This window comes from Girardinichthys multiradiatus, chromosome 7 (genome assembly GCF_021462225.1).
Source record: "Girardinichthys multiradiatus isolate DD_20200921_A chromosome 7, DD_fGirMul_XY1, whole genome shotgun sequence".
Taxonomy (NCBI): Eukaryota; Metazoa; Chordata; class Actinopteri; order Cyprinodontiformes; family Goodeidae; genus Girardinichthys; species Girardinichthys multiradiatus.
Genome location: NC_061800.1, coordinates 39,955,991 through 39,983,594, shown reverse-complemented (window position 1 = coordinate 39,983,594; position 27,604 = coordinate 39,955,991). Strand labels below are relative to the sequence as shown.

The 27,604-nt window shown below is 39.4% G+C and overlaps 1 pseudogene; it reads right to left on the bottom strand.

The window, feature by feature from the left end:
* The window catches only part of LOC124870875, a 31,975-nt pseudogene extending 27,027 nt beyond the window's left edge, over positions 1-4,948 (bottom strand).
* Positions 4,949-27,604: the final 22,656 nt, after the last annotated feature.

Genomic DNA, 27,604 nt, shown 5'->3' with positions numbered 1-27,604 from the left:
CCTTTGATTACCTGCCTTTGTTATTAGTTGGTTTGGTGTCTTTGTTCGTCGCTGGTTCCTTGAGTTCGTCACTACCCCGTTCCCTACCATGACTATGCTTTGTTTTTGCTTCGCTTGGAAACCATGCTACGTTTTTGCCTTGAATAACCTGAAGAGCACATGTAAGTTTGGACTGTACTTCTGCTTCGTACCTGCAGTGGGTTTTGCTACGTTTTTGCTCTCACCTTGCAACCTCTAAATAAACGAGGATAAATTCAGATGCGCCTCCCAAGCTCTTGTCTGCACTTTGGTCCGACCCAAAACCCCATCATGACAGGTGGCAGCGGGCAATTTTCATTTTCTGGGATTTCATCCTCTATAAAAAAAACAAACAGCAGCATTTTCATTGGTTTACTTTATCTGGCTTTACATATAGTCTTGTAGAAATGAATGGATTGATGGTGCATGAAATAAACTATGATAAACCCTTTAGTTTATACGTTATTTTATCCCGTCATATTCAATAAATTTGTATTATTGAAAAGTTCATTCATTTCGGTGTCCCACCATAAGGAACTTCAGGTGTATCAGCAGCGAAGTGAAAGGCAAGAGGCAGAAATGAAAAACTGTGCAAGTAACAGTAGGGAGGAAAGCACTTTTTGGCTTTGATGGGAATAGCAATGGTTATAAAGTCTAACAGCTGCTGGGAGGAAGGACCTGTGATAACACTCCTTTGTGCACCTAGGATACAGCAGTCTATCATTGGAGGATATCTCCAGTTCTGTAACACCTAACAGCTGTATACATGGGGGGAGACATCATCCAACAGCGATGTTATTTTTGCTGAAGTGCTTCTGTCTCTTACCACCTGCACTGGGTCAAGTCGAGCATTCTAGGACAGAGCTGACCCTCCTGATGAACTTTTTTAACCGCTTTCTCTCAGCTATAAACTGTTGCTCCAACATACTACACCATAGAAAATGGATGATGCCACCTCGGAGTCAAAAACTTGTTAAGAAAAACCCCTGCTCTTCAAAAGATCTCAGCCTCCTTCCTGGGGTCAGAGCAGACACGCAGATACTTATAAGAGTCCACTCTTTCAATGTCAATTCAATGAATGTTCACTGGTGTCAGTGTGGTGGGTCTGCAACTGCGGAAATCCACCACCAGAAAAGTATGTTTGATACCGGCTTAAAGGTTGTTCTTTTCAAGAGGTCCTTTCATTTGGATAAACATGCATCAATGGAATCAATACCCTACTTTATTGAACATGACTATATAATTTACACACAGGCTAATTTTGATATGGATGATGGGCTCAATGTCCAGGGTGGAACAACATGGGTGATTGCACAAGCCTTCAAACAAAAGTGTTGTCAGCTGCACTTCAATTTAGTTTTCTATTGGTTGTTTGCATATCCGGCACTTTGAATGAGCACAACTTGTATTGTGTGCAGTGTAAAAAACACAAACAATTTATTTATTATGTATTATGAATTATATATTTATTTATGCTGAGATTAAATCACACAGATGGACTCCGTTTACTTTTTAGCTGAGTTCTGAAGGCCAGTGATGATGCTGGATTTTATTCAGGGCTATCAGAGTACAGTGAGTTGAATGCAAGTCCACATGCTAATAAAATTGAAAACCATCTAATATCTACCTCCTGTTTCATAATTATGCACTATGTTTTTGTATATGACACAAACTTAAAAAAAAAATACTAAGTTTGCAGTTGTAATGTGACAAAATATGAAAAACTATTACTACTTTTGTAAGGCACTGCATCTTGTATCTTGGTCAAATAGTGTTTAAAAACATATCACTTTTTAAAACCAAGTCTGAAATTGTTGAACAGTGAAATAATGGTTTTAAGCCTTCAATGACAATTTCTTCATTGTTTTGTAGGATTTTATTGTTTTGTAGAATCCTACAATGACAATTTCTGTTTAGTTCTGATTAAATCCACCCCGCCCCCCAACACACATGATGTGGAAAAAAACCTACTGTATGTACATCTTGTGACAAGCCGTTTACACACGCTGAAGGCAGAAACCATATGTTTGTCCAACAGATAAAATACATCATAGTTTGTGGATGTACAGTGACCAAATTTGAAAACGTTCAAGTGGTATCAACACTCACAAGGCATGGAAAATTGTGGACTACCCAAAGCTAATGGAGCAATTATCAAACTGAAAAGTTTAAGAAGGTCACCAAATCGATTACATCCATTTTCTAAATATGATCAAAGGTTCCTACTCAATTACATGCTTGTTGAGATTCACAAAAAGGTGGAGGCTGCAAACAAAAACAATACATTCTGTATCACTTTTTAAATCCTATTGATTATTCTCAGGTTATCAATAAAAAAAAAAAAAAAAAAAAAGCTACATGGGCAATTCCTTTTATCTGACACAAATCTCCACTCTTCAAAAATGTTTGTTGGAGACAGATTTTCTGTGATGCTGGATGAACACCAAGACAGCCATTTGTTTTCATTCAGTGCCTTGCTTATCTCATGATTTTCCTAATTTACTGTTTAAATCACAGCCTGATGCTCAAATAAATATATTTTTATTATACGTTGCTGCACTGTTGTAGAAATCTGTTCTTTCTTTACAACCCCTGAAGGCCAATTTCTAGTTGTAATTTCTAGTCCCTCTAATATGGCTAGGTACTGAAAAAGGCTGACTGAAACTGTGTACAAAAAGCAGCTAAAGCACAAATAGAAACTTTCAAGAAATAATTATATGTTTTTTAAGTGAGACACTTTTAGAAAATTTTGCCTCTCAGAAAAAAATCTTTTGAACAGTTTCATCTCTTATATCTGATAATTTACTGTCCTTTAGAGAACCAGTTGTATAATGAAATCCATTTGATCAAGTAAATATAATATTTTTATAAATTAACCATAAGACATTGCATTGCATGGGTATTCTACCACTGGCAAACCAAGAACATATGGATTTTTCCTGCCCCCTTACACCGATATCCATCATCATTAACTCAAAAAGACAGATGGCAAACCGGTAATCCATGTCTCACTGCGCTGCTTGTTGCATGCAGAGTCTATGATTAAGTCAGAATATTTGTCTCAAATTTTGAGGCAGCAATGGTTTCATATTATAGATAGTGCCATACATTTTGCAAAAAAAGTATTTTGTTCTGAAAGATATTTCCTACCATTATCATTTGATTCGACGATGTTCAGCAGATCATCCACAAACTTGACAAAAATCTACATCACATCTAGAATGAAGCAAAAATGAAAAAGACATTCAAACAGAAAGAATAACCAATGGTGGGGCTTGAATGAATGACCTTTGTCTTTTTATGAATCACATAAAAACAAAACTGTTTTAAACTGCAAGATTACCTAATAGATTTTTCTATGTAATATAAGCAATCTTAAGAGTGTAAACAACAGTTCTCAGAAATGAACCAGAAAAATATCGAAATACCCGGCCAGGGTTATAATTCAGTACAGAAAAAAACTCTTCAGTTTATCTCCCTTGGATCTTCAGTCTGTAGGTGAATGAGATGCTCATAATGCAAATTGATGCACTTCACAATAAGCACTCAAATATGCTTAATCAGTCTCAATTCATATGACCTCCTCTGGTGAATTGGGAAAACTTCAAAGTAATGCAAGTAAATGCTGAGTGCCTGGAAACTGCTCTGGGTTGAGGTGCTTCACTTCGGTTCTCTGATCTGTAGTTGCCAGGAGAGAAAGTCTTTTAGTTGTTTTGCTTATTTTCTTCCACAATGAAACAAATCTGGTGTGGAGACCAGTAGTTAACACCCTTATTTGTGCTCCTTTTAACCAGCCTGACCCTTCTCATTATGTCGCTGCTCTTTTCTCACCTTAGGCATTGCTTGTTTCCAGCCACACTTTCTTGTTCTGTCTCAGCCTGCTGTCAGCAGCCACACTGATGCTCCTCTAGTCAACATTAGTCTGAAAACCACACAAGCAATTTTTTTAGTCAATATAAACTTAAAGTAAAAGCACTGAGTTTTATATCTGCACTCAAATATTAATTGTATCACAGTTTTTTGTATAGACTGAGTATGAACGTGCCTGTTCTTTGCAAAATAGCTCAGATTTGATGGAGTTTAGAACTTAAAAGTATTTTCACAGATTTTTATTGAATTCAGATCTAGACTTTGACTGGGCCATTCTAACACATTTGGTTCTGGCTGTATTTTTAGGGTCACTATTCAAATGGAAGGTGGACCTCCAACCCAGTTTCCAGGCTTTTGCAGTTTCTCTCAAATTTTTAACCAGAGTAACCAAAGCCTCCTGTCTGCTTCTCTGATTAATTCACTCTCTGCCTGGCCTGTTGGTTTAACTGTATGGCTATGTCTTGGTAGGTTTGCAGTTGTGCTGTAATCTTTCAGTTTTCAGATCTATGAGAGATGTTCTAAGCTTGGGATATTATTTCATTAACGAATTCTGCTTTAAACTTATCTACAACTTTCACCCTGACATGTCTGCTGTGTTTCTTGGTCATCATGATGATGTATTTTTTCACTTTTATTCTCTAACAGACCTCTGAGGCATTCAACGAACACCTAGATTTGTACTGACATTAAATTACACACAGCTGGTCTCCATTTACTGACCAACAGACTTCCACTGTTGGTCAGCACTGTAATTGCTATTGTGTAGGCCTTTTTTTCCATCCTGATCTGGTTGAGTTTACTTTGTAAAAATGAATGGTTGTTCTAAGAGCTCCTCACAGACTATACAAATAACTTCGATAACATCACCACTTCAATACAATTTGTGTATTTACAATTAGATCTTAACTGTGATGGGTTATAAGCTCTCCAAAAACAAAGCAAGCAGAAAATGGACAAAGATACCTACCAGAATAAAATAGGGCACACCCAGACACCACAGGAAACAAATGCACAGGAGCACAAACACAGGTCTTTTCAGGATTTGTTTTGGTTTTCTCATGACTAACAGGAGCTGCAAATCAGATTACGTGGTTGTTAGTTAACTAAAAATACAGCAGATTGTCTCATGTTTCCTAGACATGACAGTTACATTGAGAGATTTTTTTATTGGCTTTGACATGTTTCCAACTCTACAGCAATCACTGTTAAGACATAAGCATGGGTAAAATAAGAAAATCTGACAAATCAAGTACGACCTATCACCTCAGAAACAGAGAGATTGTATTTTAAAAACAGGTTGCTAATGAGCCCTCGTGTCTCAGTGAAATTTAACTGTATAAATAAAGTTGAAATAAAGAAATGTTAATTGCCTTAACAGTACAATTTCTACAATCAAATTAGAAGGATGTATTTTATGAATTTTAATAAAGTTTCCATAAAATGTGTTGCAGTAGTATTAATTGTGACAAATAAACCTGATTGAACAATACCAAACTCAATCTTTATACTGTTAAGCTCAAGTCTGGCCATTGAAAAGAGATTAACATTATGAGGGAAACCACATTCCTCCAGGTTCTTAAAATTCTGCTGAAAGATTAACTTGGAACCACTTGTGTCCAGTATTTTAGTAATAATCTATTGTGTGTAAAGGCTTGTACATTGTCAGCAAGTGTATGTAAAGGCACCTGTTCTTTTAGCAGCCCTGGCCTGAGAGTTGCTGCAGCTCTTCCTGAGCACATCATGTAGGTAGAACTTTCTCCTGTGGTGTCTGACTACTATTCTGGCCGTGGTTATTGTAGAAAGGCGTGTGACATGTGGTGCAGTGGATAGGAACACACTTTTTCCGGTACTAAAAAAGGGGCCATCTACCATGGCAATGGTCCTCCAGGCCTACTGTCCTGCATATTTTAGGTGCATCGCTACCCCTGCCCAACTGATTCGAATGATTGTAATACCTTCTCAGCATGCCATCAAGTTTTATGGAGGCCTTTAAATGATCAATTCATTTAAAAATCATGTGTGACAGAAACATGGGGGCATACCATCCACCACAACTTTTCATTTGCTATTGTCGATGGCAATTTTCAGACTTTGATGATAATGTAAACCTATCCACAATATCATTATCTAGTTTTATTCCTGGTATTGACAGAGTTGTGGCTTATGTATAAGTTTGGGGTCAACAAAACTGTGTTCGATTTTAAAAATGAATTTTGAAAACGATTTAAATTGTTATGGCTTGCGAGATATAGGAACCCAGAATGCAGATGAGCAGGCAGTGTGATGGTAAGTGCAAAAAGGTTTAATAACAAAAACTCACTCACAGCAGGAGGCAGGAACAAAACAACAAAAGGGCAGGTGAGACAGGCATGGCATGATCAAAAAACAACAAGAGAAGGTTTGAGAAATGTTTCCGCCATGACTAACTGAGCAGGTGTGTATATATGGAGTGAAAACCAGGTGGAGCAAGAAGACAGATTAACTTTGAGCAGGTGAACCAAATAAACTTAATTGACAGACAGAACAAAACGTGGCTGCGGAAAAAACAGGAATTCAAGAAAACAAACTAATAGAAATCAAACTAGAAAAACATGAAATCAAAGCATAACCAGAAGCCCAATCCAAGAAAACAACTTAGCAAAACATGAATACAAAAACTAAAGCATGACCAGCAAAACAAACAGAAGAACGATTCAAAACTTCAACTGTGAAAAAGATATAAAAAAAAAACCCAAATAACCCCAAATCATAACATAAATTCAATTTTAGTTCAGGTTTTCAAGTACCTAAACTAAAGATCAAGTGATTTCACACACCAATTACCCAAAATTTATTTCAACCACTAAAAAGTAACTTAAAAAAAGCAAAACATTAATTAAAGATAATTTGTTGAATGTTTTATGTTAATATCTCGAAGTCTGAAAACAAGCAGTTTTTGAATCAACTTTTCACGGCTTCCATTATAAATCAAGAGCCCTAAATTACAATGTTTCACCTTTTAAAAGCCTACATACATAATCTTAGCATAATTTAAAAAGATATCTTAAATGATACTGAAATTGTATTTTTGACAAAGAACTCTTTTGCTACCATACCTTTTGTAAGGAATTATACAAATGCTTCTCCTGCCTTTTGATTACCTTAAAGAATATGAGCGTGGTCTAAGAAAATGATGAGGCTAAATCACAGGATCAACCACCTGAGAGCTGGCAGCCCACTCAGAGGCCACTTTAAGATTTGTGTTAATCAGGTCCTCCACTGCTGTCACACTGATAAGATAATGTTTGGTCATCAGGTAGAGGAGATAATGAAGCAACACGGCTTGATTAAAATGTTATTGGAATCAGTAAGGTAACCAGGCTCAGTCAGCATATGGTAGCTTTTTCTTCTTTCCAGTACTCTTTGTGAATCTAAAGTTGTGTTTCTTACCTTATTTAATAGTTAAATTACCAATTATGAGACTAAAACATTCTGTGAGTGATATGACATTTGTTTATCTGTTGTGATCCTGAAAATGGTAAAATAAGCTTTGCAAAGGGCTTAGCAGCCTAAAAATTAGCAATTTAATTCTGGGATACTGTGATAAAGCAGGTGAATATTACAGACCAGTCATCTAATGTAATAAAGGTAATTTTATTCAGTCATTTCCACTTTTCACACGGTGACAAGCGGTATTCCTTTTTTTTTTGTTGTGTAGAATTACCACTGCAAAACACCCCTTTACATAATGTCATGTAATACAGTCTCTGAAGGACATACCTTCACAATGATGAAAAACTTACACTTACCTTCAGAAGTTTCCTCAGTCCTTCAAACTCAACAGAAATATTTCATTGTGTTTTTTTTTTTTTTTTTTTTTTAAATGATTTCATGATCCAGTTTCTTTTAAACTTACAGAGCAGTGCTCAGCACAGGCAGCAAACTAAAGACAAATCTGTCATACCTCACATCACCAGTTTCTCTTCCGGCATAACTTAGGAATTGGGGGTAACAGCGAACTTCCCATGATGCCACTGTCCACATAAAACCCCCACTTCCCCCACAGGTTTTTCTCTACCATCCGGACTCTGTGCGAGGCTGGCCGGTGAGACAGCGCGTTAATGTCTCTTTGCTGACAAAAAGACATAAACTCTTCAAACTGGATCCAAGGGTGTCATAAGATTACGCGATCATATGCACAAGTTAAGTACTGATGAATTACTGTTGAAAGAATCCGGTATTCATTCATAAAAGGGAGATTAAGGTATAAGCATTGCTTAGTTTCTCTCTGAGGCCTGCAGAAGCAAACTGTGTTCCAGTGTTCCCTGCAGAGACGCGGTCTCTACGAAGCAGAGTGGAGCGGTTTTTCCCCGGTCTGAAAGGAAGGACAACAGGAGCCGCATCCCGTGGTAACGTGCAGTTGGTTGGCGGACACAACGAGCCGTCTTTCATCCACAGCTACGGAGGTTAGCTGAACTGTTTGTTAACTGTGGACGTTTCTTCAAACTTTATGGTCGCCCGGACAACTCCTCAACACGTTCATAAGAAGTTAGGTTTGGGCAGAATAATGGAGAAGGATTTAGATTGAAATGATCTAAACGTTTTTCATTTTATGAACTTTGGTTTTGTTTGGGTTGAACTCAGCTATCTTGGTGCTAGCAGACTTATCTGCAGCACATGTGTTCAGGTTGTGTTCTTTGTTTGTGTGTTTTTGAAAACTGGCTCAGAGTTTATCTGTTCTTTCTTTCTAGGTGAAACGACTAAAGGAGCTACATCCATTAACATTTACTTTTCCTTCCCATAGAAAGTACTCCTGGATCAGTGCTTCTTTGTTCTCTTTGTGTCTCTGCTCTGTTCTCTCAAACCCCCAGTCGGTCGTGGCAGATGGCCACTCACACTGAGCCTGGTTCTGCTGGAGGTTTCTTCCTGTTAAAAGGGAGTTTTTCCTCTCCGCTGTCACTACATGCATGCTCAGTATGAGGGAATGCTGCAAGTCACTGACTGGATGCAATCTGCTGGGTTTCCTTAGATAGAAAAACCTTTATCCAATTTGAATAAATAACTAACTCCGACTGCACTGTTCAATGGTTACATTTAATTGGAATGTATGTACCGGACTGTTGTAAAGTGCCTTGAGACAACATGTGTTGTGAATTGGCGCTATATAAATAAAACTGAATTGAATTGTTTTAAAGTTAAGACAAACTTTATTTAAAGGGTGATTTTAAACAGGAGATTGATCATAACGCGCCGTTGGCGCTTATGCATTTTAACCCTTTTATTGACAGTATTTTTAAAGGTGTGTGTTTGATTCTGGTGCTAAGCTATCAGCCTCCTTTGTTAGCTTCAACTGCTAACAGGTAAGGACATGTGCTTGCTGCCAAATAATATTTACCCAAAAAGGTTGTTAGTTTTCAAGCTAGTAAATAATAGTCCCTAAACATTATTTTACTAAATCTGATAACTAAGTAAACACCATTAAGCCTCATTTCTCCAGGAAGATTTGCCTCTTTTCCAAAATATTCCCTTAATAATATTTCTTTAAATATTATTTTAATAAATAAAGGCAGTTAATGAGACAACGTTGAGAGTTAGTCATTCAGAAGGTTCGTTTTATTCAGCAGATCATTATTTAAAACATTATTTTATTAAAATAATATTTTATCTGATCTTGCATTGTGAATGGTTGTCTAAGTTGTTTCCAAGACTAACTTCACGTCACTTCCAGATTCTTCAAGATAATCCTTGGTTCTCAAACATAAACATTGCATGATAATGTTGCATCACTCTTTTTGGTCATGGTTTTCAATAATCAACTTGTTTATATTGTACATAGTCCATTAGTCTTCTTTATTCTTTAATTCTGCTAGGTAGTTTAGTTGGATTGTTTCAGCATAGTAAAGAGTTTGTTGATTGAAATATGTTTGACTTTGAGTTGAATTATTTTTGTTAATACATTCTTGTATTTTAAGGAATTGTGTGAATTCATTCCATATATTTGCAGAGTTTTGCTTTTCAATAATGTCAGAGCTCGTCTCACACCTTTCTATTTTGTCCTAATACCATCGCCTTACTGGGCTGGTATTCACAGGATAACCCTTAACAGACCAAAATATTATTTGATAAAATATTAATATTAAATATTAAATAATATTCTCAGACTCATAATCACAACAGCATTTCATACTTAATATTACTGCTTTAGTCTGAGTCTATATTCATGCAATGCAAAATGGTCAGGGTGGTGCACTAAGGGGAAAAAAACTAAAAGAAATACCAACCTTTTGTTTTATTAATTGTTTTGATCATTAAACTGATTAATGAGGAGCAGCAAATTGTTTTTGATAAAACCTTGTTAAAGGACAGTGCAAGTACTCAGGAAGCAAAGAGGAACAACAGTTTTTTTTTATTTTTGGCTAAGGGTTTAATCATTTCTGGTTGTTTTTAACCAGTATTTCTCAATCCTGGTTCTCAGACCACTCATAATGGGATATGTGCAAAAACCTGTTGCTGGTGACATTATTTTAGTTTACAGCTCTCTCATTTACATCAAACATTTAGCTTCAGGAGACACATTCATGCAGCTTAAGTGGCTGATAATGAAGCAAAAGCAACAAAGAAGCAGGCATGAAATGTCAAAATGCAAAATGATGATTATTGGGATCTCTGTTTATCTGAGCGCTGTAATATTTAAGCAAAGAAAAGTTTATCTTTAACCAGAAATAAAAAGGTTTGAGTGTGTTGTTTAATATAGCAGAAAGTCTTGGAGGCACATCAGTAGTAACAAACTCTGGGATGAGGCTCAGTTTAGAATTAATGCATCTTGAAGTAGCACGTTGTACCCAATGGTTTTATACAGATTTCATCATTACTGATGTTTTTTGTTGACGACAAAACTTTGAATGGTTGAAAGCTGAAGACACAGCTCTTCTTCCTTTGTTGTCCTGTTAAGTTCAGACCTGCTGTGCAGTTAATGGCACAGTCCAAGTGATGCAATACGGCTTTCAATGCACTGATTGATCCAAGCAACATTAGCAGTGGAGGAACTGCGGGAGGTGCTTTCAGAGGCTCATTCTCTCATTTTCTTCCCTCCTTTTCTTGGTTACAGCATCCAGTGAAACCGTCACGACTGCATCAGGGTTCATTGGAAAATCTTTGTGTTATTTTCCCAGTGGGTCTGATGGCTAATTACAGGAACCAAATATGGATGTCATTCATTTTCAAAATGGCTGGAGAACAATGGACCACTGGCCATGGCTTTATCTCATACTTTTGATCAAGCAGTTAACAGAGTTCTTTCTCTAAAAAGGTTTAAATGAGTCATGGCTTATTTCCAAGGTTGAGGAGGTTATTTCTGTCATAACCATTTTAGTACGTTCCATGTTTTAAGGAAAAATGCTAATGCAGTGTAATTCCCACGACAGCAATCAAACAATATTTATCAACTGTCATTCATAACAAACACAATCAGCCATGACTGTATTCATCCTGTGAACTTAGTGATCAGTTATTTTTGGACCTTAAGACACATTAAGATTTTTCCTTATAATAGGTGATCATCAACTTCTTTAGATAATATTGAAAATAATCGGATTTCAGTTACATATTCATGAGAAATTTCCTCATTATTATGTCGTGATGTGTCCTTTTTGACTCGATAAACCATGTTAAGCGTTTTCTTGTTGAGTTTTTTTTTTTTTTTTTTTTCATGGAAGATGTTTATTGTCATGTACTTTTTTAAAAATATGTTAAAACTCTGCTTTCTTAGCTTGCTTAATTTCACAAGCAGCAAGCTGAACAATTTTAATATATAACAACTGCATAGTGCCTGGTGACACTCTTTAAAAAAGGACCAGAAAACAAGCCTGGATTAACAAATGTTAAATGAATGTATCTAGAGGAGATCTGATTGTTTTTTAATCTTAATGGCCTTTCTATTAATAGGTAAAATTATAGAGTGGGATCAGTTTCATTTCAGCAAAGTGTTCATTTCTCCTAATACTAAAAGAAAAACCTAATTAGTTTTATTGTTTCTGACTGATTCTTAATGCGCTTGAGGCGATTTGGGTTAAACATTGATTGCTACATCTTTAAATTATCAAAATGAAGCATTAAGAGGAAACCAAAACAGAATTTATCAATTCTCTCTCTTGGCTGTGCTTGAGGCAGAACATGGGCGTGACGCAAAGTCGGAAAGGTTGGTTGGGATGTTAAATAACTACGAACCTGCCCTCACCCCTCAGCCAAACTAAAAACAGGTTTTATTTACCCCACTGTTTAGGGGGAGAATCCCTGCACAATTGAGCTGGTAGTGTTTTATTTATTCCCTGTTGTTCATTTTATGGAGAATATCTCTCCTTTCTCTGTCTTCCACCATCTTCTCTGCTTAAGACATTTAGGCTTGCTCACTACACTTAACATTTGTTCAGTTAAGGAGCTCTCTTAAGGCTTAAGGAGCTTGGTAAATAACTTTAATCTCACAGACTTTTTTTTAGAATGACATCAATAGGAGCTTCTACAAGTCTTAGGATTCTTTGTGAATTCACAAAGTAGCTCCTACTGTTTCACCTCGGTAAGATAAAGTGGCTTTTTATTAAAATACAAGTTTGTTATATAGACTGTATAGCCATATTTTGTAAATTAGAATATGTATTTGAACTGCACTGTTCAATGGTTAGGATTAATTGGAATGTATGTACCCGACTTTTGTGAAATGCCTTGAGACGACATGTGTTGTGAATTGGCGCTATATCAGTAAACTGAATTGAATTATTTTGATGAGACTCATTTGTAAAATTAAAAGTACCTTTTGAAAATAACAACCTTTAAGCAGGTAATAAACATATTTTACATTAACCTCACATTTCTGTTTAAAATTTGTTTTTGTTTTTTTGTTGGCCTGATGTAATATTCTAATCATAAATGTTGTGCTTTCTTTAGCTGCAAGTGAAAACCTATGTTGGGCTAACCAGAAAATACAGGAAACAAAAAACTGAACTACACACAGAAAACAAAAGTGATCCGTGTAAACTTCCAGAATGCACAGTTTTAACCCATTATAACGCACAGCTCCTTCCTATAACAGCATACCTCACCAGGCAGGTATTCATAACACAATAATTGACAGAGAGGGTTGCACTACACTTGAAAACATCAGTCTGTGTTTAATTAATCTATATAATGTGTTTCACTTATTTTCAATAATATTCTAAATCATTGAAGATGGCTGTAAGGTTATATTCAAAAATAATAAACAGTTCAGTCACAACTGAACAACGGGATAAAGGAACAAGAAAAATGTGAAATGTTAATGTTTCTTTTTACATTGATTGTGGATCTGTAATGTTGTTATGCACAACAGTTACATTCTGATGAGAGATAGCTGAATCAACAAAGAAGCAGTGAGCCTGATGCTGATAAAATATTTTTTTAATTTGGTGCTGTCTTTTTACATAAAATGTAGGTTTATTTGTACTTCAGGTACATTTTAAATCCATTTAAATAATAAATTACAAATAATTATACTGTGATGTTTTTAAGCAAGAAGGAAAGAAAATTGTTATTACTCAGGCTAAAAACAAACACACAGCAAACCTTTGACTTATAAAGTTACATGTAAAACCCTAACCTCAGCTGTCGTGTGCTTTGTTGTCTGACTGGAACTGCTCTGATGGTGTTCTTTTGTTCCTGTGGGTACACAAAGGCAAAGCAATCATCGTTTTTTGAGTGACTAGATGTTAGGTAAACAGGGAAACCAGGAGAAGAGATGCTGTTCAGGCCCATTAAAAGGCAGAATGTCACAAGAATGAGTGCAAGAGAAGAGAAGAGAGCTGCTCTAAAACCTCCAAAGAGTTGAAAACATCAGAAGGAAACTACACTTGTATTTTTAAAGTGAGAATAGATAGGATGTGCTGGGCAGTTCTGCACATGCTGGTCCTGTTGACACTCCAGTGTCAGCCTTCTGTTGAGAATGATGTGGGGGTTACAGCTTCCTGTCCACATGACCTGAGGGCATTTCGAGGTTTTTGCTTTGAGCTTGTGGGTCAGCAGCTTCCTTTTAACAAAGCTCGGGATTGGTGTGAGGAGAGTGGAGGGCACCTTGCATACATCCCAGATAAAGAAACTCAAAATTTCCTCGAGAGACACCTGGACTCTGAAAAAAATCTGTGGCTTGGACTGGCACCGTGCTGCTCTCCAAAATCGCAATCTTCTGTGCATGCTGAGGGTAAGCTGGCACAGACACAACACATTTGCGAAATATCTCTATTTTCCTGGTACAATTCACTTACAAGACATCTTCAGTGTTGGGCAAGTTCAGGTCTAAGCTTAGTTTACACAGATTGAAATTAAATAATTGTTCTAGATCAATTGTTCTAGATCAGCGCTTAAGACATAGTTCATAGTCAATCCTTTTTTTTAATAAATTAAATCTTTAAATATATATATCCATCATTGTGTAATTCAACAATGAGTGCATTTATTCTGTCACAGTTTTGGCTTTGCCAGTTTACATCTGTTCAATTATTTCCTCTATGCTTAAACTGTATTTTGATTTAGCAGAATACTCAATTGTGAAAAAGGTTGGTATTCCTTTTTAACAAAATCCTAATTATGTTTGAGCACAATCCGTCACTCATGTGAGTTAAAAACATCTGTAGTGGTACTTTGACCAAACTTAACTTAAATATTGTCTGAAAGAAAAGTTAGAAATGACAGAATGGATTATGTTGCAATTTTATTCTTTCTTACTTGGAAACCAGCACCTGTCAGCAGCAGGCTCCAATATGGTAACAAAAGCGCAGATACATCTTGAAAAAAAATTGTTGTGATGGTGAGGGTATAAGCCTTCAGTTTATATTGTTGAGTTTAAAGCAAGAAGAGACAAATAAATCAGCAATATGAAGAAAGTCTCTACAAAGACAGCCATAAATGTGGTAATACCAGCCTGTACCACGGAGTGTGGACACACACAGTGGTCAACAAACTCTTATTTTGCATAAAAAAAGTTCCATAAACTGATACCAGTGAGATCTGCCTTCACTTTAAGTGTGTATGTAGTGTATGAAGAAAGTAGTATGTAGAAAAGGCTATAGTTCTTTTCCAACTTTTTCCCAAACTTAACTCCACTGATTAACAGGGTAATTGTAATTCATCCCTTCAAAACACTGGTTGTCTCTGTCACAATGCAACAAACGAGACCAAAATGTTTATGGCTATTTACATTGTATGTACATTCTCCTTGAAGGCATCAAAATTGTGAATGAACTAATACGGAATTATGTAGCAAACAAAAAATTGTAAGAACTTAAGAACTTTAAATATGTTTTATATTTTAGATTCCTTAAAGTAGCCGCGCTTTGCTGTAATGACTGAAATATTAACCTTTAGCCATCTCAATGAACCTCTGGGAAGTTCTTTCAAGACTCTTAGGAAAACCATTTCAGGTGACCACCTCATGAAGCTCATGGAGAAAATGCCAAGAGAGCAGTTCAGTAATCAAAGCCAATGATGGCTATTTTAAAGAACCTAAAACTGTTAAAATTATTTCTTTTGATTAATACATAATTCCATGTGTGTTTATTCAAACTTGTGATGCCTTTGGTGAGAATCTACAATGTAAATATTAATGAAAATAAAGAGACCCATTAAGTGAGAAAGTGTATCTAAAACTTTTGACCAGCGGTGTATGTGTACACTATATTTTCAAAAGTACTCGTCTGTCTACTTCTACATGTACATGAACTTTGATGGCATCCTGATCTTAAGCTATAGGATCCAATTTGTTAACCATTGCCAGCAATAGCAACTTTAACTAAACTTAAACTTAATTCATCCCAATGGTTGAGGTTAGGACTCTGTACAGGCCAGTCAAGTTTCTCCACACTCAACTTTATACACCTGCAAGCATGGAAGTGATTGGAGCACTGGAATGTATTGATTTGGTGGTGTGACCCAATACGTTTGGCAATATAGTGTGTATATTCAGAAAATATTTCTTGATTTTATTTTATTACAGTTTGCATTGTCAGTACATCTGTACAGCGTCTTTATTATGTAATAAAAAGCACCCATCATTGTTCCTTGTTTTGCTCTGAATTGTTGGTTTCAAATAAGAGGTACTTTTTAGCGATAGAAATAACTGACATTTCCTTTTCAAATAATTGTTTCGGTCTGTACACTGCAATAGACATAATTCTCAGGGACTTAAAAACTTTAAGTCTCTTTTGAAAAGTTTTTGCATGTTTATCAACGCTTTGCTTCATCCTCAGCTCCTCTTTTCTCTTGGCTGGATGGATCACCGCTCACCTTCTCAAAGTGGCTGAGCAACCCAGAGTCAGGCACAGCTTGCGGATACATACTGAGACACTCAGGCTTTCAGTGGAAAGCCACAAAAGACTGCAACAAAAACATGCATTTCATCTGTCAGTTTGGTATGCATTATGAGTCACACTTTGTGTAAAGCAGCAGAATGAATCCCTCTGTGACCATTTCTTTGAATTGTTTTTATGTTTTCTCAGAACCTGGAAGAAGAATTGTATGCTTGGGTCACAACACCACTCTGCACTGTGGGTCCGGTCAAGTGTTAATGATAGACAGGGCTGTCTTTGGTCGCGACAATATTCATTACTGTCAGCCCAGGTCCTCCACACCAACATTCACACATCATAGGTGCAGCTGGGTGGAGGTTACAGCCTCCATTAAAGGTAAAACATGATCTGAGGGGTTCAAATAAGTTCATTATTTAATGGCTGTTCATCTTGGTCCCTGCATATTACGTCAGGGAGACTTGAACCGATCTTATCTGTGGAACAATTATAGCTTCCCAGTTATTTAGCCATGCTCAAAAAACAATTTAATGCCTCTTAAAAGGTTCTGGATAAATGGAACAGGAAATTCAATCTATCATTTAATGTAATGTTTGCTTTATTTATCTCAAATAACACATTGTCTCACTGTGGACAGGTTTGAAAAGAGTAATATCCTGTCAGGACCTTTCTAGAAAAAAACCTTTGTTGCTTAAAAGCCTTGCTTCAAATACATGAATTATACCCATCTACTTATTTCAAATATTGACTCATGCATACAACTAATGACAGAGGCAGAATATCAATTAATTCATCTTCTCGCTTTCCATAGTTCCATAGGGAAGTATCGTCATATTCCATCTTTTGTCGGGGATGATAAATATATTTAATTTAAAGTTTGCATAACAGCAAAACACTCATGACTTGAGTCAACAATACCAGTGGAAAGCCATTAACAAGGTTCTGTGTGATCAGTACAAAACATTTAATTTGACTTAGGTTACAGTAAAGACCAACATTCAGTCCACATTCAGGACAGAGATGGATAGCAGGAAAATCCCTCCTAATGTAGAACCATTATTCTGCACTGTAAACATTTACCCATGAAACTTTAAACCTAAATCTGTCACGGCGTGGTGTGGTGTGGACCCCAGAATGCAGACAGGCAGTAAGCAGCGTGGCGTGGTGAGTAATCAGATTTAATATAAAACAAAAGAAAACTCACAGGAGACTCAAGGTGGCAGATACAGGCATGGAAAAACTTGACAAAGCAGGCTTTATAAACAGACTTGACATTAACAGATAAACTGTGATGTTCCCGTGAAGAATGAACAGAATGGCAGTGTATATATGGGCATGGCACAGGAGAAGCAGGGCAACTGATTGGCATGGTGCAGGTGGCACAAATGAAACTGATTGACAAACGGTGGCAGGAGTAAACACAAAACATGGCTGGAAGTAAAACAGGAATACAAGGGCATAATCAAGACCCAATAAACATAGCTATAACAGAACATAAACTTAAATCCATTAAAAAGCAAAATACAAGAATCATGAGAAAGTAAACCTAGGCAATGAACTAAAGCTCCACTTGGAAAACAATAAACCGAAGCAGGATCCAAACTTAACTGTGAGAACAAAACAAAATAAGAAAAAAACCAAAAACCAAACACCCCCAAATCATGGCAAAATCCTCTTTTATTTCTTATCCAGATTCAGAAATATTGCCATTGGTCACAACAGTGCACATTTTTTAAAAGTACTTTGGAGATTTCTCCACATGTAGTTTCATGTTACAACCTCATTTTTTTGTATTTTATTGGAATTTACAACATAATTGTTACGTAGCGAAAAATGATGCACAGTTTTCAACACTTTCTTACAAATAGAATTTCAAAAACAGACATTTGTATTCAATCCCCCTTTAAACTGATATCCCTAAATAAAATGCAGTGCAGTCAATTACCTTTAGAAGTCAAATAATTAGTTATCAGACTCTGTGCATCTGAATCTCAGTAAAATGTCCAGTTCTGTGAAGGCCTCAGAGGTTGATGAAAGTTGGTTAGAAACAAAGCATATTCAAGTGTTAGAGTGGCCCTGTCTAAGTTCAGACCTTGATCTACTGGCAAGACTTGAAAATTAATGTTCACAGACATTCCTTATCCATTCCGACTCAGTTTATGCTATTTTGCAGCTGTAATTTCAATGAAAATTGTTTGACTTAGGGGGGCTAAATAGCTGTACGTAGCACAATTTAAGGCTTTATTTATAATAAAGAATATTAAAATAATGCGCCATTTTTCCTCCACATCACAATTATCCATTACTTTTGTTGGTCTCTAAAATAAAATCCCAATAAAATACATTGCAGTCAGTGGTTGTAACATGACAAAATGTGAAAAAAGTTCAAGAGGTTAGCCTTTTATTGTGCTATTAGTTGATTTATGCCTATGTAATAACTTTCTATATAAATTCAAACTGATCATTTTAAATATTTATCTCTACCCCTATGGTAAGATTAACCATAAAAAAAAAAAAAATCCATGAATTGAATAGGAGGTGTTTCCAAGTCTGACTTATTGTATAATTTATGTGAATGAAAGGATGAAGATAGCTTATTGTTTCCTTACACCATTCAGCATTCAGAGTTGCACTCATACTTATACTTAGGAGTTACAGAATGGAGACAAAAATTAATTTAATGTTTCATGCAGCAGCCTTCACAATAAACTGTCAGGTTCATCCTATTCACCAGCTTTCCTGTATTATTGTTTTACCAGTTTTTGTGGATGGCTATAAATAGCATCTGGAGTTTATTGTGTGTTTCCCAGCTCACTGTCAAGAGCATCAAATCTGCAGGATCAGTGAAGTTATGAGCTCATTTGATGACCTCTGTCCTGACCTGAAGAGCTACCTGACTGTAGACTACCACTGCAAAGTTGGTAGGTCCCCATAATATTGATCTTCAGCAAGAACTCCTGTTTTAAATCCAGCAGAGAACTCGGGTCTGATTTTTATTTTCGGTTGTTTTCCTTTGTTTTTTAAAGATTAAGTTTTTAAAGTACCATACATTTTTCTTTTTAAATATTCTCAAGCCATTTTGAACAGAAAACTTCATTGTTTGTATTTGCTGTAGTGAATTCTGATGTGTTCTCAGGTCTAGAAGAAAATAACTTTTTGGGATAAATAAAACCAGGTTTTTTTTTTCTGGATCAGTCATTTTTAGGGCCAGTCCAAGCTACAAGCAAACTTTGCAACTGCTCAGGGCCCACTGCTGGTGCCTGGGGTAGGCTAAAATTCAAGTGAGCCCCCAATGAAATTATGCCAAGGGCTTCATAAAACCTTGAGCCCACTCTGATTATTTTTTTTTAAAGTGCAACAAACTCAAATTAGAAGTATGCAAGAAATGGGGCGAAACAGTTTACAATTGAAATCCTGTCACTGATTTCAGATGATCAAATCTTTTTATTTACAACGATGTCTTGACCAATGTTGTTGGAATATATGTAGGACTTACATGCTGCATAGCTCAGTATTAACTCCAGATTGTTGTCGTGGAATCACATTTGGAACACATCAGAACACGTACAGCTTTGTTGAGTATTTAGATGTTGTTCCCCATTTTTGGTGCTGCAACAATACTGAAGTGCTGAAATGCCATTTCCTGTGTTACATCAAAATGGAGCTTTTGAACAAAAAAGATCCATGGTTAATTTATCTTATTGTGAACAAATATACCTCTGAGCTCTTCTAATTAGCTCTGCTAATTTCATATTTACTTTGTTTAAACCATTAGTGCTCACATTGTCGGTGCCAGTTGTGGCTGCTGTTTATGATGTCATCACAATTAAAGCCAAATGGCATATGCAGTCGTCATGGGGAAACTGTACGTTAAAGACTGGAGATGACCACATTTTTCATCTGCATGGTCTGAACGGGTGAGTGCCAGTGTTAATGGAATGTTTCACTTTACACAACTGATTATGTGGCATTCAAATAAATAATGAAACAAATTCAAATGAGCACAAATGATCAGTATTAATGGGATTATGTTTCATGCATAGCTGAGACTGTTTGGTACCACTACCCAGTTTGACTGCTTTACTCAAAATCATCTACCCACAAAATCTCCTTAGTGTTCCAGTTTGCTTTCTGTCACCAGTCTGTTTATAATTACAACACAGTTGGAGCTAGTTCCCTCCATCAGTCCATCTTGTTTTTCTTTTCACTCCCTCTAAAATTGCAAGAGACAAGAGATTAACTGTTCCCAAGACTAGCCAGAGCTTCCGTTTGGGGAGGGTGTTTATTTTTAGGTGTTTGGCCAATTTAAATGTCCTCCATTCTACATTGAGAAAGATTATTAACAAGTGGAAAACGTTTAGGACAGTTGCCAATTTTCCCACCAGTGAATTTCAAAGCACATTTTCTCCATAGTTGGACTGTGCAATGCATTGAGAAATTGTGAAAAACTTTAGATCTCCATCTCAGTCTCTGCAGGCCTCAGCATGAACATGTATGTCTTCTTTTGAAGTGTGTAAAAAGTCTCTTCAGAAAATATTTTGCAGCACAACTTTGATTTGCACATTTCTATCTGAATATGCTTTCAGTCTTCAGACCAATGCCATTTGAACAGTTGAGACCAAAGTAGCCATGTTTAATCATTATCAGCATAAAACGTAAACACCTCATGTCAACTGTCAAGCACGGTGCTGGACGGGTGATGATTTGGGTTTGTACTGCAGCATTAGGACCTAAATACCTTGCAGTCATTTTGTCAGTCATTAATGTTTTTATAAACTACAGTATTCTAGTCAAATTTGAGACCATCTGTCCAATAGCTAACGTTTGGTGTCTATCTCCAACTGTCATTGAGGAAGAAGCTGGGTACACCCTTGACAGGTCGGCAGTCCTTCACAACTCAACACATGGACACACAGGACAGACAAGCATGCACACACTCATACCTCAGGGCACATCAGACATACCATTTAACCTAATCATGCTTTTGACATGTTTTTGGATGATGAGAGGAAGCTGGGGTACCCGGAGAAAACTCACTCATGCATGGAGAGAACATGGAGAGAACATGCAAACATACATACAGACCGCAGGCTGGGATTCAAACCCAGGACCCTCTTGCTGCAAAAAAAATAAAATCATACATGTTCTTTTCGATATGTTTTGAATGGCAAGTCTTAACTGTGATGCATCAAAAACATCTGTCTTGTTCACTTCAGCACAACTAATATCCAGATGGATAGATTGTGAAAGTGGAGGATATTTTCTGGCACTGTGCTAAAATGGTTAGCATCTTATTTCGCAAATTTAGGCTACCATTTGGTAATCACAAATCTGAACCAATATCACATGTGTGGTAACTCAAAACTCTGTTCTCTGGCTACTTTTATTTTAAAGCTATGTATTCCGAGTAGCTCAGTTATGGAGTACAAAAACATATAAAAATGAGCCTACTAACTCCTTAAAAATCTCATTAGAAACGTTTCCTATCTAAACAGGATAAAGAAAAAATTTTGCATGATATTATTTCGAGGCCATGGTACTCGACCGGAAAATGGTGGCTTGTCCTCTTCAGGTTGGAGGGGAGTTCCTGCCTCAAGTGGAGGAGTTTAAGTACCTTGGGGTCTTGTTCACGAGTGAGGGAAGAATGGAGCGGGAGATTGACAGACGGATCGGTGCAGCTGCCACAGTAATGGGGGCGCTGTGCCGGTCCATTGTGGTGAAGAGAGAGCTGAGCCGAAAAGCAAAGCTCTCAATTTACTGGTCGGTCTACGTTCCTACCCTCACCTATGGCCATGAACTTTGGGTCATGACCGAAAGAACGAGATCACGGATACAAGCGGCTGAAATGAGCTTCCTCCGTAGGGTGGCTGGGCACTCCCTTAGAGAAAGGGTGAGGAGCTCGGCCATCCGGGAGGAGCTCGGAGTAGAGCCGCTGCTCCTCCACATTGAGAGGAGCCAGTTGAGGTGGCTCGGGCATCTATACCGGATGCCTCCTGGACGCCTTCCTCGGGAGATGTTCCAGGCACGTCCCACCGGGAGGAGGCCCAGGGGACAGCCCAGGACACGCTGGAGGGACTATGTCTCTCGGCTGGCCTGGGAACGCCTTGGGCTCCCCCTGGAGGAGCTGGAGGAGGTGTCTGGAGAGAGGGACGTCTGGGCGTCTCTGCTGAGTCTGCTGCCCCCGCGACCCGGTCCTGGATAAGCGGAAGACGACGAACGAACGATATTATTTCAAGTTTGATTATTTTAATGGTGTCTCTACTGGTGTCTTTAAACAGTCAATTGGGCAGCTATAGCTCAATCAAAATGCTTCTGCCACAGTCCTGATAAAACCCACTCTTTAATCTGAACTGGATCACCTAAGTAAATCAATTTACGAGTAGCTGGACAAGTATAAACCAAGTAAAAGCCTCATGTCATTAATGCAGTACCCCATAGCTCTAGAACCAACTTCCTGAACAGTTTTTCATTTGTCTAATCTTTTTCTTTTGTTTTCCTGTAAAACACCTTAAATAAGAATCAGGTTATTGGCCACGTTTGTGTGCACAAACATGGAACTTGACTGTGGTTTCCAGCGCTCACAGCGTAGAGACATTAGTTATAAATATATAGACGTTACATGAAATAAAAATAAGTATAAAGGGGCAGTATTTACATGTATGTGTATGTACAGTGATTTCTTTTCTTTTTTACCCTGTGTATTATCGGTTCGTTCGTTCGTCGTCTTCCGCTTATCCAGGACCGGGTTGCGGGGGCAGCAGACTCAGCAGAGACGCCCAGACGTCCCTCGCCCCAGACACCTCCTCCAGCTCCTCCGGGAGGAGCCCAAGGCGTTCCCAGGCCAGCCGAGAGACATAGTCCCTCCAGCGTGTCCTGGGCCGTCCCCTGGGCCTCCTCCCGGTGGGACGTGCCTGGAACACCTCCCGAGGAAGGCGTCCAGGAGGCATCCGGTATAGATGCCCGAGCCACCTCAACTGGCTCCTCTCGATGTGGAGGAGCAGTGGCTCTACTCCGAGCCCCTCCCGGATGGCCGAGCTCCTCACCCTATCTCTAAGGGAGTGCCCGGCCACCCTACGGAGGAAGCTCATTTCAGCCACTTGTATCCGTGATCTCGTTCTTTCGGTCATGACCCAAAGTTCATGGCCATAGGTGAGGGTAGGAACGTAGACCGACCAGTAAATTGAGAGCTTTGCTTTTCGGCTCAGCTCTCTCTTCACCACAATGGACCGGCACAGCACCCCCATTACTGTGGCAGCCGCACCGATCCGTCTGTCGATCTCCCGCTCCATTCTTCCCTCACTCGTGAACAAGACCCCGAGATACTTAAACTCCTCCACTTGAGGCAGAAACTCCCCTCCAACCTGAAGAGGACAAGCCACCCTTTTCCGGTCAAGTACCATGGCCTCGGACTTGGAGGAGCTGATCCTCATCCCAGCCGCTTCACACTCGGCTGCGAACCGCCACAGCGCATGCTGTAGGTCTTGGCTAGAGGGGGCCAGCAAAAAGAAGAGACGAAATCCACTGGTCCCCAAACCTGACCCCCTCCGGCCCTTGGCTGCGTCTAGAAATCCTGTCCATAAAAGTTATGAACAGGACCGGCGACAAAGGGCAGCCCTGCCGGAGTCCAACATGCACTGGGAACAGGTCCGACTTAATGCCGGCAATGCGGACCAAACTCCTGCTCCGCTCGTACAGGGACCAGATGGCCCATAATAAAGGGCCCCCGATTCCATACTCCTGGAGCACCCCCCACAGGGCATCACGAGGGACACAGTCGAATGCCTTCTCCAAGTCCACAAAACACATGTGAACCGGTTGGGCAAACTCCCATGAACCCTCGAGCACCCTGTAGAGGGTATAGAGCTGGTCCAGTGTTCCACGGCTGGGACGAAAACCACACTGTTCCTCCTGAAGCCGAGGTTCGACTATCGGTCGGACTCTCCTCTCCAATACCCTGGCGTAGGCCTTACCAGGGAGGCTGAGGAGTGTGATCCCCCTGTAGTTGGAACACACCCTCCGGTCCCCCTTCTTATAAAGGGGGACCACCACCCCAGTCTGCCAGTCCAGAGGCACTGTCCCCAACCGCCACGCAATGTTGAAGAGGCGTGTCAACCATGACAGCCCTACAACATCCAGACACTTGAGGTACTCAGGGCGGATCTCATCCACCCCCGAAGCCTTGCCACCGCGGAGCTTTTTAACCACCTCGGTGACTTCAGCCTGGGTGATGAAAGAGTCCAACCCCGAGTCCCCAGCCTCTGTTTCCACCACGGAATGCGTGATGGCAGGATTGAGGAGATCCTCAAAGTACTCCTTCCACCGCCCGATAATGTCCTCAGTCGAGGTCAGCAGTCTCCTGCCCCCACTATAAACAGTGTTGGCAAAGCACTGCTTCCCCCTCCTGAGGCACCGGACGGTTTGCCAGAATCGCTTCGAGGCCAACCGGTAGTCCTTCTCCATGGCCTCACCGAACTCTTCCCAGGCCCGAGTTTTTGCCTCTGCCACAGCCCGGGCCGCAGCACGCTTGGCCTCACGGTACCCGTCAGCCGCCTCAGGAGTCCCACAAGCCAACCACAGCCGATAGGACTCCTTCTTCAGCTTAACAGCATCCCTTACTGCCAGTGTCCACCACCGGGTTGTGGGATTGCCGCCACGACAGGCACCGCAGACCTTACGGCCGCAGCTATGGGCAGCAGCATCGATAATAGATGCAGAGAACATGGTCCACTCGGACTCTATGTCTCCAACATCCCCCGGGATCTGGTCGAAGCTCTCCCGGAGGTGGGAGTTGAATACATCCCTGGCCGAGGGCTCCGCCAGGCGTTCCCAGCAGACCCTCACTATGCGCTTGGGCCTGCCAAGTCTGTCTGGCTTTCTCCTCCTCCAGCGGATCCAACTCACCACCAGGTGATGATCAGTGGACAGCTCAGCCCCTCTCTTCACCCGAGTGTCCAAAACATGCGGCCGAAGGTCTGATGATACGACAACAAAGTCGATCATCGACCTCCTGCCTAGGGTGTCCTGGTGCCAAGTGCACTGATGGACACCCTTATGTTTGAACATGGTGTTCGTTATGGACAATCCGTGACTAGCACAGAAGTCCAATAACAAAACACCACTCGGATTCAGATCCGTGAGGGACCGGTGCAAAGAGGATTGGGTGGCGGACGAAGGTGGAGACCTCAGCGGCCCGATCCCCGGATGCTTAGGCTGGCTCTAGGGACGTGGAATGTCACCTCGCTGGGGGGGAAGGAGCCTGAGCTTGTGCGGGAGGTCGAGAGATATCGACTAGAAATAGTCGGGCTCGCCTCCACGCACAGCGTGGGCTCTGGAACCCATCTCCTTGAGAGGGGTTGGACTCTCTTCTACTCTGGAGTGGCCCACGGGGAGAGGCGGCGGTCTGGTGTGGGTTTGCTTGTTGCCCCCCAGCTCAGCCGTCTCGTGTTGGGGTTTACCCCAGTGGATGAGAGGGTTGTATCCCTGCACCTTCGGGTTGGGGAGAGGTCTCTGACTATCATTTCAGCCTACTGGCCGAGTGGTAGTGCAGAGTACCCTGCCTTCTTGGCGTCCCTGTCGGGGGTGCTGGATAGTGCCCCTCCCGGGGACTCCATTATTCTGCTGGGGGACTTCAACGCCCACGTGGGGAACGACAGTGACACCTGGAGAGGCGTGATCGGGAGGAATGGCCTCCCCGATCTGAATCCGAGTGTATTATTGGTGCTCCACAAAATAAAAATTACCCTGCTTTGGTATCAATAAGATGAGTATTATATTAGCTTCAATTCATTAATTCTAGCTGGAAATCAATAGGTTTTATAATTAATATGAACGACAATGCATCTTTAAAACTCTGATTTGCATCTTTAGTATTGTTTTTGCGAAATGTTTTCTGAATTGATGTTGTTCCCCAAAAGCTACAAGCCCACACCAAAACCTATCCTTTTCTCAGGTTGAAGAGCAGTGCCGTGCATAAATACACTCATCCAGGTACATTTGTTGTGGCGCTTGAATGCACCAACAGTGAAAGACACATTATAGCCCAGGAGATAATTACCATTGAAGAGCCTGTTGCAAAGATTGGTGCCATCAGATGCTTTGCTGGAAATTCATCCTTTTATGAAACCAACTGCAGAGCCCTGCATGGAGGAGCATTTCAAATTCAAACAGAAGTAAAAGCAGGTATGAAACAAGGTGACCATAATACAAAATGTCATCTTGTCCAATTTGATGTTGCCACTTGAAAAGATGGAGTTCAGAGATTTTATTTTATTTTATTTTTTGAGCCATTATTTTTCTCTCAGTGTATGTTTTATGTTAAACTGCTATTCACTATAAATGTATTTTCCCATTTTCAGGAACAAATGTGGTCTACAGAATACAAATTGATGACAGGCTGCTTGCTAGCTTACATGTAGAGCAAGGAAATATTCCCCAGAACATCACACTGAGCCCAGATGCATTGAAGCAGCTTGGCCCTGGCTGCCACAAGCTGACTATCTATGCATCTAACTTGGTGACTTTTCCAGAAGTTTCTTCAGACCTTCAGGTAAATCAGTGATAAATGTGTACACATGCTTGTATTGTCCTTTAGTAAAAAAAGAAAAAAACATATTACATATTTTCTTCATATTTTTCCAATTCCAAAACATTAAAATTTTTTGATTGCAGACCTAATTGGGGCATTGGGATTTTAATTTACCCTTAATTTCATATAAAATGTTCTTTATCGATCCCCATGGGGGATATCCAGGCGTTACAACAGCACAAACACAAGTAAATTACAGATAAGGGGACAAAATAGCATAAATAAGCTGCTAAAAAAGCATAAATTTGATTATTAAGTCAAATCAACCTGCTGGTGGGCAAATCTGGAAACGCACCATGGATCCATAACCTCACGTGAATTTCATCAGAGTAACAATTTTCTTTAATAATCCCCCAGAATTTAAAATTATGTGCTTAAATCCTGTGGTCTTCATCATTTCAACTGTAACCCTTTTGACTTTCAGACATCCGTGCGTGGTGTTAACATTAAAGTGTACAGATGCTGGCAGATTTGTATGCACCCCGGATAGAGATGTGAAAAAGCCTTTCATTGTGGCATAACCTCACATTATAACCTTCACAAAAAGCCAACCTTCAATTTAAGTACATTTATTCACATATAACTGAAGGATTTACTATAAGTTTATTCTTTACTTTTTAAGTTCATCAGAATTTCTCTTAATTTTTAGTTTGTACGCCATTATTTTCTTTCTCCCTGAGGTTTAAACATGACACAGAGGTGTAAGTCCTTTTAGACCCTGACCATAAAGGTGGACATTGCAAAACCTCACTGTAACATGAGTTATTAAGCAAAGACTGGCATCTTTGGGTCACAGAATCTAATGAGCAGACATGGAGCCACGTCT